Source organism: Carlito syrichta, unplaced genomic scaffold, assembly GCF_000164805.1.
Source record: "Carlito syrichta isolate Samal-C Ts95f unplaced genomic scaffold, Tarsius_syrichta-2.0.1 Scaffold307326, whole genome shotgun sequence".
In the NCBI taxonomy this organism is placed as follows: domain Eukaryota; kingdom Metazoa; phylum Chordata; class Mammalia; order Primates; family Tarsiidae; genus Carlito; species Carlito syrichta.
This window is the reverse complement of record NW_007251422.1, coordinates 285750-295050: the sequence shown is the minus strand read 5'-3', so window position 1 is coordinate 295050 and position 9301 is coordinate 285750.

Below are 9301 nucleotides of genomic sequence, written 5' to 3'. Positions count from 1 at the left end.
TCTTTCTCTCATTCACTTTAAGTTTAATTATATCATGGTCAGAGAACATGCTTTGTATTACTTTAGTCTTTATAAATTTGTGAAGATTAGTTTTATGTCTCAGATTATAATTTATCTTTGCGAATGTTCCATGTATACTTAAAAAGAATGTTCATTCTGCTGTTGTTAAGAAGAGTGTTCCATAACAGGTCTGACAATTAAGCACGTGAACTCGTTCTAAGAAAAGTGTTACATACCTCATTGCTAAATATCACCTTCAAAGTACTCCCCTTAGGAAGCTATGCACTGATGCCAGAGCCCAGTCCACCCGTGAAAGCAATTTTGAAACTCTTTTTCTGGAATGGCCATCAGAGCTGTCATTGTATTACCTTTGATTACATTTTCTTTTCAATATTTCCTTTGTCTGCAGTTAAAGAAAACAGTCCTTCGGGGACAGATCAGATGAGTAGGGAGGGTGTTCAATACAGTTATTTGTTTACTGGTTAAAAACTCCCTCACAGACAGTGCTGGATGAGCTGGTGTATTTTCGTGATGCAAGAGCTCCTTCGGGACCATTTTTGCCCACACCTTTCTCATGCCAAGATTTTTAGTTAAGGTTTTTTTGTTTCTCTATCAATGTTTAATTGGTCTGCTATGCTTCTCACAGTCAGTTGATGATTTTGACACACAATTCAATGAATTTTTGCCATGTTTTCATCAGTTCTGCCCACTACTGGCCATTCTGACCGCTCTTCATCAGTGATGCTTTCTCACCCCTCAGAAAAATGTTTAATTCATTTGTATGCTGCCATTTTCTTGATAGCATTATCCCCATAAACTTGGACTAGCATGTCCCTGATTTCACTTCCACTCTTGCTAAGTTTAACAAGAAATTTAATGTTTGTTGATTGCTCTAATTCAAGCTCTGACATTCTCATGACAGCACACAAAAGCGGGCAACAACAATAGTGAACGCCACTCAGATAAATGCCACCACATGTCGACATGAACACAGCTGTGAGACACTAATATACCAAGGTTATGAAATTTACCAAGTTGTTTGTACTGTGCTGCCAGTGTAAGCACATGGCGGCAAGTTTGCGAACTTAATTGTCAGAACTTATACATGTCAATTAAGTCAAGTTAGTTGATATTCCTTCAGGTTTTCAAACACAAGTTGAGTGATAGTGCCTTCAGTGTACTTTAGCTCCTTCAGCAACCTTAAGGTCTTCTTCAGGATTCATAAAATCCTAAGCATGTATGTACTTAATAACAGAGTTTCAGAATTCATAAAGCAAAACTGCTGTAGCTAAAAAGAAAAGAAATAAAGCAAATACTCAACTATATTTGGAGGTGTCTACACTAACTGATAGAACAAGAAGAGAAGTTGCAAGACAAAAAAGTAAAAGAAGTAAAAATTCAACCCATATTTCTCCACCATTGATATCACACTATCATCATCATTATTAAACATTTATTGCTCCCTGATATATCTTTGAGCATCAAGGGTTGCAAACTCTTGTGTCTTGGGCCAAGTAAGTAAATAAGTGAAGCTGGTTGGGTGATAGCCAGCTTTAGGGGGCCAGGGAAACAGCAGGAATAGTTACAGCCCCGATGCCCAGGAAGGGATATGCCCAGTCTAAGATAAAAGGCCTCGTTCAGCTTGTAGAGAATGAGAAAAATGACATAAAGTATGACCAGTCCTTCTGATTTGGCATGGAAGCCAGAAATCCACATATTTAAGCGAAATATCTCCATTTTTTAATGTTGGAGAGAGAAATGAAAAGAACATTTGAAACACTGCATGGTCCCATAAGATGGGGCAAACAAACTTGCCTGAAGTCCAAGTCCAGCCGGCAGGCCTCTGCCTTGCAATCTCCGGTGTAAGCACTGGTTCTTCCCCTTGAATATCGCACGATCTAACAGGGGTAATGAAACATGCACTTGGGTTCTACAGTTCAAGGGCCAATGTGATGGGACCCACTGAGAGAGAAGAACAAAGTGGGATAAATTCAAACATATACTCATTTTGTAAACATGCCTTGATCACCTACCATATACCTGGCTTTATTCTAGGTGTTAGGGATTCATCAGTGAACCAGCAGACAAAAATCCCTGCCCTCACAATCTTACAGTTAAGTGAGAAGATAAAGACAGTAGAAATCGCATATAAATAGCGTAGTGAGCTACAAGGTGGTCCACACCATTTAAAAAAAATGGAGCTGCCAGAGTAAAAGAACTACAATTTTTTCTAGTTCAGAGAGAAATGTAGTCACTGAAAAAGTGACAACTGAGCAAAGACTTAAGGACACGAGAGAGGGATCCATGGACATCAGAAGAAAATGCATGCCAGGAAAAGGAAGAACCAGGGCAAAGGCCGTGAGGCAGGATGTGCCCAGCATATTAGAGAAAGGCCAGGTAGAGAGTGCTGCTTAAACGCAGTGAGTTGGGGAGTTGGATTGATCAGAGCTGGGCAGGAAACAGGGGTGACTTTTTAAAAGGAGTAATCGGAAAGTGTTACATAGATTATTTACAAAGCTGTGTGGAAAGTTAAGGCCAGGCACCTGGGAGAAGCCAGATAATTTTTAGCACTGGCAGAACAGAGGGGCCAACCAAGAGCCAGAGAAAGCTATGCGGGGCTGAATCTAGCTGGGTAAAGCAGCACAGCAGGGCCACAACCAGGCCTGGCAGGGAGGGTACCAGAGGAGCAAATGCCCTGGTCCCTCTCAGCACCATCTCCCCCTCCCATGTGCCAGAGCTGCCCCTATGGGTCCAGCTCCAAGACAAAGGGCAGTCAGGCAGTTTGGAGATCCCCGGGTCCAGGCCCGGGGGAGGAGAGCAGGGTGGTGACAGCTGGAGCGTGTATCTGGAGGGACACAAGGGGAGCATCCAGGGCAGGAAGAGTGAGGGAGAAGAGGCGAGAGGCATGCGGTTACTGAGCTGGCCGGCTGTGTTCGCAGCATGGGCCTTATTCCAAGAGCACCACTGCAGAGTCTTTAGTAGGTTGACAAGACTTGGCATACATTTCACGAGGAACACTGGCTGCTCTCCTGAGGAGACCGTAGGAGAAGGAAGAGCAGGGAGGGAGCTGCCAGATACAGTGGACTTAAGCGGAGTGGGTGGGTAGAGTATGGACATATAAGTGTGAGTCTGTTAGACGTCCAAACAGAAACATTGAGTAGTGCCGAGTACACTAGCCTGCGTTTCATAAGGAAGATGGAGACTGAAAACAGAAACTTGGGCACCAACAACAGACAAGTATATTAGAAACAGGAAAAGGACGATCTCGCTTCCAAATAGGGGAAACAAAGACATCTTCTCCCCATTTGACATGTAACTTACATCTTAAAGGATAGAATTTTGGCTGAAATGTGGGGAGAACATTCCAGATGGAGGAAAAGCCAGTAAAAGTACTAGAACAGGAAGTGGGAGGCATGCTTGGGGGAGGTCAACAGAGTTGGGAGGAGCTAGAGGTTGGGTGTTTAGGGAAGTCAGGGAGAGGAGTAGAATTAGGACACGGTCCCTGTCTCTAACTCATTCGTGCATGTGGCATCTCATCACACTTTATTGACCACCTACGTGGTCCATGTATTGACACTAATTATTCACTCAGTGAAATAAACGTCATTCATTCCTCACAGCCCTCCATAAGAGCTATATTGACAGTATTCCCAGTTTAAAGATGAGGAAGGCAAACGTCAGAGGGACTTACCCCAGCGCAGCCAACTGGAGCCCAGGCAGTGTGGCCCCAGGGCCTTGTCCTTACCACCCTGCTTGGCTGCTCTGTAGGAAAGACAGAACCAGGCATCCGTGGGGTGTAGCCCGGCAGCCGTCAGAAATGCGGATTATACTGTTAGGGCATTCACTCCCGGATTAATTTTCCATGTTTGAATATGTGCATATGTGCTTTACAGAATAAAACACATGAATTTTTAAAAAAAAGAAAGAAAGAAAGAAAAGAAACGCAGATTACTAAACCATGGGCACCATGTTCTCCAGACTTTTTCTGCCCGGGATGGAACACATGCCCTCTCTCAGGGTTAGCTAAGGAAACAGCAGCAGCTCCAGGGAAGGAGGGCACAGCCAATCCAGGCAGAGGTCCCCAGGCTGCCAGCCCTGACTCCCCCAAAAGGCTGACTGCCCTTCCCACAGCACTGACTCCCACAGCAAGCCTGGGTCAGGGCCAGCCCCCAAAGCCTCGCCCTGGAAGGTGGGCACCGAAAGTGTCCTTGAACAGTGCCATGTCTGTTCCTCCCCACCGTGTCCCCACACCCATTTTAAGGATGAGGAAACCAAACGCCACACAGGCCATGCCACTTGTCCTGTGTTTTCTTGGAATGTCGGTAGCAAATCCTCCTCTGGAATCAGATCTCAGGACCCTCGTGTTTAGTGTGTGTCCACAGAGCACGCAAATCAGATCATGGTTGTAAAATTAGGTTCCCCAGTGAGCGGGCTGAGCTAGAACTGTGTGTTTTTGCCAAGTTCATGGTACAAGCCCAGGACTGACACTCCCTACCACTCCCAGGAAAAGGAATGCTCCTCAGTTCAGTGGATCTTTCAGGGAAATTTAGGTTTAGGCCTCTGGCCCAGTCAATGGGAAAGTCGGAGGAGCCCTTCTACCCAGGGGTCCTGCTGGGTAGCTCTCCTGGAGAAACACAGCACCTGGCCCAAGAGGCCTGGGCACGGAAATCCCAGCAGGCAGCCTCACTAGAAACAGTGAGAGATGGAGGGAGATTACATGCGCTTCAGTGCGGGAGTGATGACAGAAGGAAATAGATCTTCACAGGGTCAAGAAAAGATCCGTAGGACACATTGCTACTTGAAGGAGTGAGGGAAAAGAAACCAGCAGTACAATGCACACAGTGTGACCCCATTTATGTAAAAGGAAAATCCCAACCATACGTGTGAGGCTGGAGAAAGGGTCACCTCAGCCTGGAGATGACTATGCATTCATTCATTATTCAGCCCACAGATGTCCTCTCAGAGCCCTCTCCGTGCTGGCCCCGTGCTGCGCAGGTGACCAGCAGGAAGCAAAGTAGACAGTGTCCCTGCCCTCTCCTGGCCCGGTGAGGGTGGGGGATGGGAGGGGTTAAGAGGAAAAGAGACGTTCTCTCGGTTTTTAAAGTACTCTGTGTTATCTAAAGTTCATGAACCATGAAAGTGTTATTGCGAATATGTAAACAAAAGAAGGAGAGGGCAGAATTCAGGGCTAAGTGCAAAGTGCCGGGTGCTCAGGAGAGGGAAACTGGGCTCTCCTGCAGGCTGTGTTATCCGTTCCCCAAGCCTAGCATGATACCCACAGTGTCTTGGAAGGTAGAGGAAGGAGATTAAGTATCAGACTCGTATTTTCTGCAACAAGCATATTCCAGTGGCTGAAGAGCCCACCCTCCATGGTCTCTGATATCCCACACAGCATTGTGGCGGCCGGTCACACCCTGCGGGGCTGTCTACCTCATCCTCTGCAGATGCCATCACTTGCAGGCAAGGAGTCTGCACAGTCCACCCCCGAGTGTGTCTCCCGAGGCCCATCCTCTGTGGGGACTCAGCCGTCTCAAGACCCCTCCCCAGTCGTGGTTCTCTCAGGGATAGATGACATGACGAGAGCCAATCACACAGGCACAGCGCCGTCCAGCTGGCCCTGCTGGGCCTTGGGCTAATCTTCGCGTCTACACAGGAAATCGACAAGATACACAACTGGCCAATAGACTAGCAAACATCTTGCCCCCAAATCTGTGTGCTCCTCCCTCTAATAGTAAATTGGATCGCTAGGTTTGGAGTCAGAGCCCTCTGATCAAAAATCCTGGTTCTGTCTGTTTCAAGCTAGATTCTCTCAGGCATATTTACTCTCGTGGTAAAAAAATTCTCATTATTGTCATTATTATTAAATGAGGATAATAAAAAGGTCTCCATCGCAGAGTAGCTTTAAGGAGTAAGAGAGGTGTTCACAAGTGTTTGGATTTGTTATTTGTCGTGCTTGTCCTGTTCTGCAGGTTTCGGGTTCTGTCTGGGCATCTGGCACATGCTGGGTGGTAACAAGGACACAGACCCAGGTAAACAGAACATGCCTGAATAAAATCTCCGTTCCAACCAGAAGCATACACAGAAATACCTCCAGCAAAACCAGATCTGCCCATCCTCAGAGATCACCAGAAAGATTCCTTCCGGCAGCCTCAGACCAGGAGTAGCCCAGCTACATCTCTCTCCTGCTGCTCGGCCGGCTGGCATTTTCCACAGACTTGAGTTGCAAAAACTGTTGACTCAGGAACAAAAAATGCAGAGATGCACTTAATTATTTTCACTGTTAGGTTATTTGGCTTTACCATCTAATGAATCTGTTTTAATCACTAAAAAAAAATAGGTGTCTGTCTCATTCTTCTCCTAAGTGTTTTTACTGGTGAATTTCAGTGGATGACTTGAGCAAATCAAATGTTTACCCTTCAGCCCCATCCCCTCTTCCTCACATGATGTCCTTGAGTCCCCAAACGATCCTGGTCACACTCCTTTGAGGACATTGCCCGGGTCCTCTGGGAGTGACACGACCAGACCTCCAAGGGTCCAGGTGTGACGCCAGGAAGGCCTGGCCAGTCCCCGTTTCCTCCCTAGCCTACCATGGACCATGTCTACATCAGCCAGTGACTGGGGGACACGGACTTAGGACCGTACTTTGAAAACACCCACAGGCCAAGCACTTCTAAAACCCAACTGCGGTTCCAACTCTCTTGGACACATTTATTGAAATGCAGATTCCCAAGCCTTGTCCTGCCCAAGGAATCAAAATCCCTGGAGGTGGGGAATATTACACATTGTATTATATACGTCCTCATGATTCTGATTAGCTGAAATACAGGCAAACACTGCCTCAAGGGTTCCTTTCACAGAGAGGAGTGACAGGGTGTTGGATTCAGCTGTCTTCAGTGCCGGGAGTTGCCTTTCTTCCTCTTCTGAGCCACAGCAAGTTCATTAAAAGCTGTAGCCAGCAGGGGGCAGCATTGCAGGGGATTTGGGCCTCAGGGACCATGCTCTTCGGTGACCTTTCGACTCCTCACTTCCACAGCGATGACAAATAGCAAACTTTAATTGCACAGAAGGCACCTGTCCAAACCCGTCGGCTCATGACATCCTCAAGTCGTGACTGCAAAGCAGGTGTTGCCACTTTGTGTAGAGAGGACCGTGTTGTCAGAGAAGTCAGGCGACGCGTCTAAAGCCTCATTTCTAATAAGTGGCAGCCACAGGGTTTCCGCATATTCTGGGACGGGGACAGGCAGAGGAGGAGCCACACCACGGCTTCATCACCTACAACTGATAAAAGAACATGAAGCAGAAATAGACACACACACTCCTCAGCACAACTCCCCGCCCCCACAACTTTACCCCACCAGCAGCAAATCTCCCGGTAAGAAAGTCCAGGACTCTTCCGACCTACTCAGAGCCACATTCACACAGAGGCTACACAAACTTACCATCCGCACACTTACACGCGGTCAGCAAAGTGAGAGAGACCCGCTCAAATCCCACAGGCTAGCTCTCAACTCTTAAAGTGCTGCATCTCCAACCCTGCAGTATAGACAGGCCACCTGGGAATCTTAAGATGCAGATTTTGATTCTGTAGGCCTGAGGCAGGACCTGAGCTTCTAGCAAGCCCCCACGTGACATGGATGGCTGCCCATCCACAGACCACAGTTAGCATAGTGAGACCTTAGCCCCTGCCACCCTCTAGCCCCTGCCACCCTCTAGCTCTGCCACTGCTCTCCATGAATGGAGGTTCCAAGGTACCATGAGACAGGAACGGTGGAACTGCCAGTCACTTGGGTCCTTGTCTTTTAATGTGTGAGCTCTGTTCCCACTGAGAGTGACTCTAGGATTCAAAGACACATGCGTTCATATGTGGCCTTTAAACTACGGGCACTGCTTAACCTCATGCTCACCTGAAGAAGCGGTGATCACTCCAGAACTCCCGTTTCCAAGCCATGCCAAGGATTATTTCAACTCAGTGAGGTTTTGAGGTCCTAATCCCCAACATGATGTGAGTCCCATGTTTACAACACTACCAGCGTCTTGGAGCAGAAGAGGGTTTGGGGGATAAGTGTTCTGTTTTGTTCCAATTCTCTTCACTTTATTCCAGTGATTTCAACCAGGGAAAATTTTGCCTCCCTGGGGATGTTTGGCAACATCTGGAGACATGTTTGATTGTCACAACTGGTTCTTAGTTTCTGTGGGTAGAAACCAGAGACTCTGCTAAACACCCCGCAGGGGGCAAGGACAGCACCCTACAACAATGAAACCTCCCGCCCAAGTGTCAACAACACCACCGTCAAGAATCCTGTTGGTCCTGTCCAGCTCACACTCAGCAATATCACTGACAACTTACTGAATGATTTTTAAAATATTTCCATAGATGATGGCAAGAAAAAGATTATAGGCAGTCGTTCAAGATGGAAGCCACTGAGACCTCGTTTTCCACTGGGCAGGAAGGTTGAGCAGTTGAAGCTTCTGACAACTGTATGTGAATGACAGTCCTGCCACCCACAGCTGAAAGAATTTGACATACTACTTGAGATCTCTCAGGTTTAATCTCCTGAAACGCCAAATGACTTACAAGTCCAACAAGGGTAGGGACTGTCTGTTCAGGGCAACAAACTAGGTACAGTTGGCCTTGAACTCTGAGAGGATGAAGGGCTCCAGCCCCTCAAACAGTCAAAAATGTACGTGTAACTTTCGACTCCCCCAAAAAGTTAACTACCAGTGTCCTACCATTGGCTGGAAGCCTTCCTGGTAACATGAACACTTGAATGAATGACAGGCATTTTGTAAGTTACATAGATTCTATACTGTATTCTTACAATAAAGTGAGCTAGAGAAAAGAAAATGATTTTAAGAAAATCATAAGGAAGAGAAATATGTTTACTATTAATGAAGTGGAAGGGGATCATCATAAGGGTCTTCAACCTCACATCTTCACGTTGAATAGGTGGAGGAGGAGGAGGCAGAGAAGAAGATGGTCTTGCTATCCCAGGGTGACAGAGGTGGAAGAAAATCCCTGTGTAAACAACCAGGGTGGTTGAAACCCGTGTTACTCAAGGGCCAACTGTGCCTCCTCCCAACACTTACTATTCATGTATTTATCAAAGAAACGAGTGGTACCTGGCTGACTTACAACATGATTATTTTCAACCTGACGATGAATACTACTTTGTACACCTTGATCAGAGACGTGAATGCTGGCACTACTACTCCTCGCCATGCCTTATCCTGGCAGAACCAGGCTTGCCCTCCAGTCTGTTTCAGGGTCCTGTACCACACACATGGCAGTACGCAGTGATAT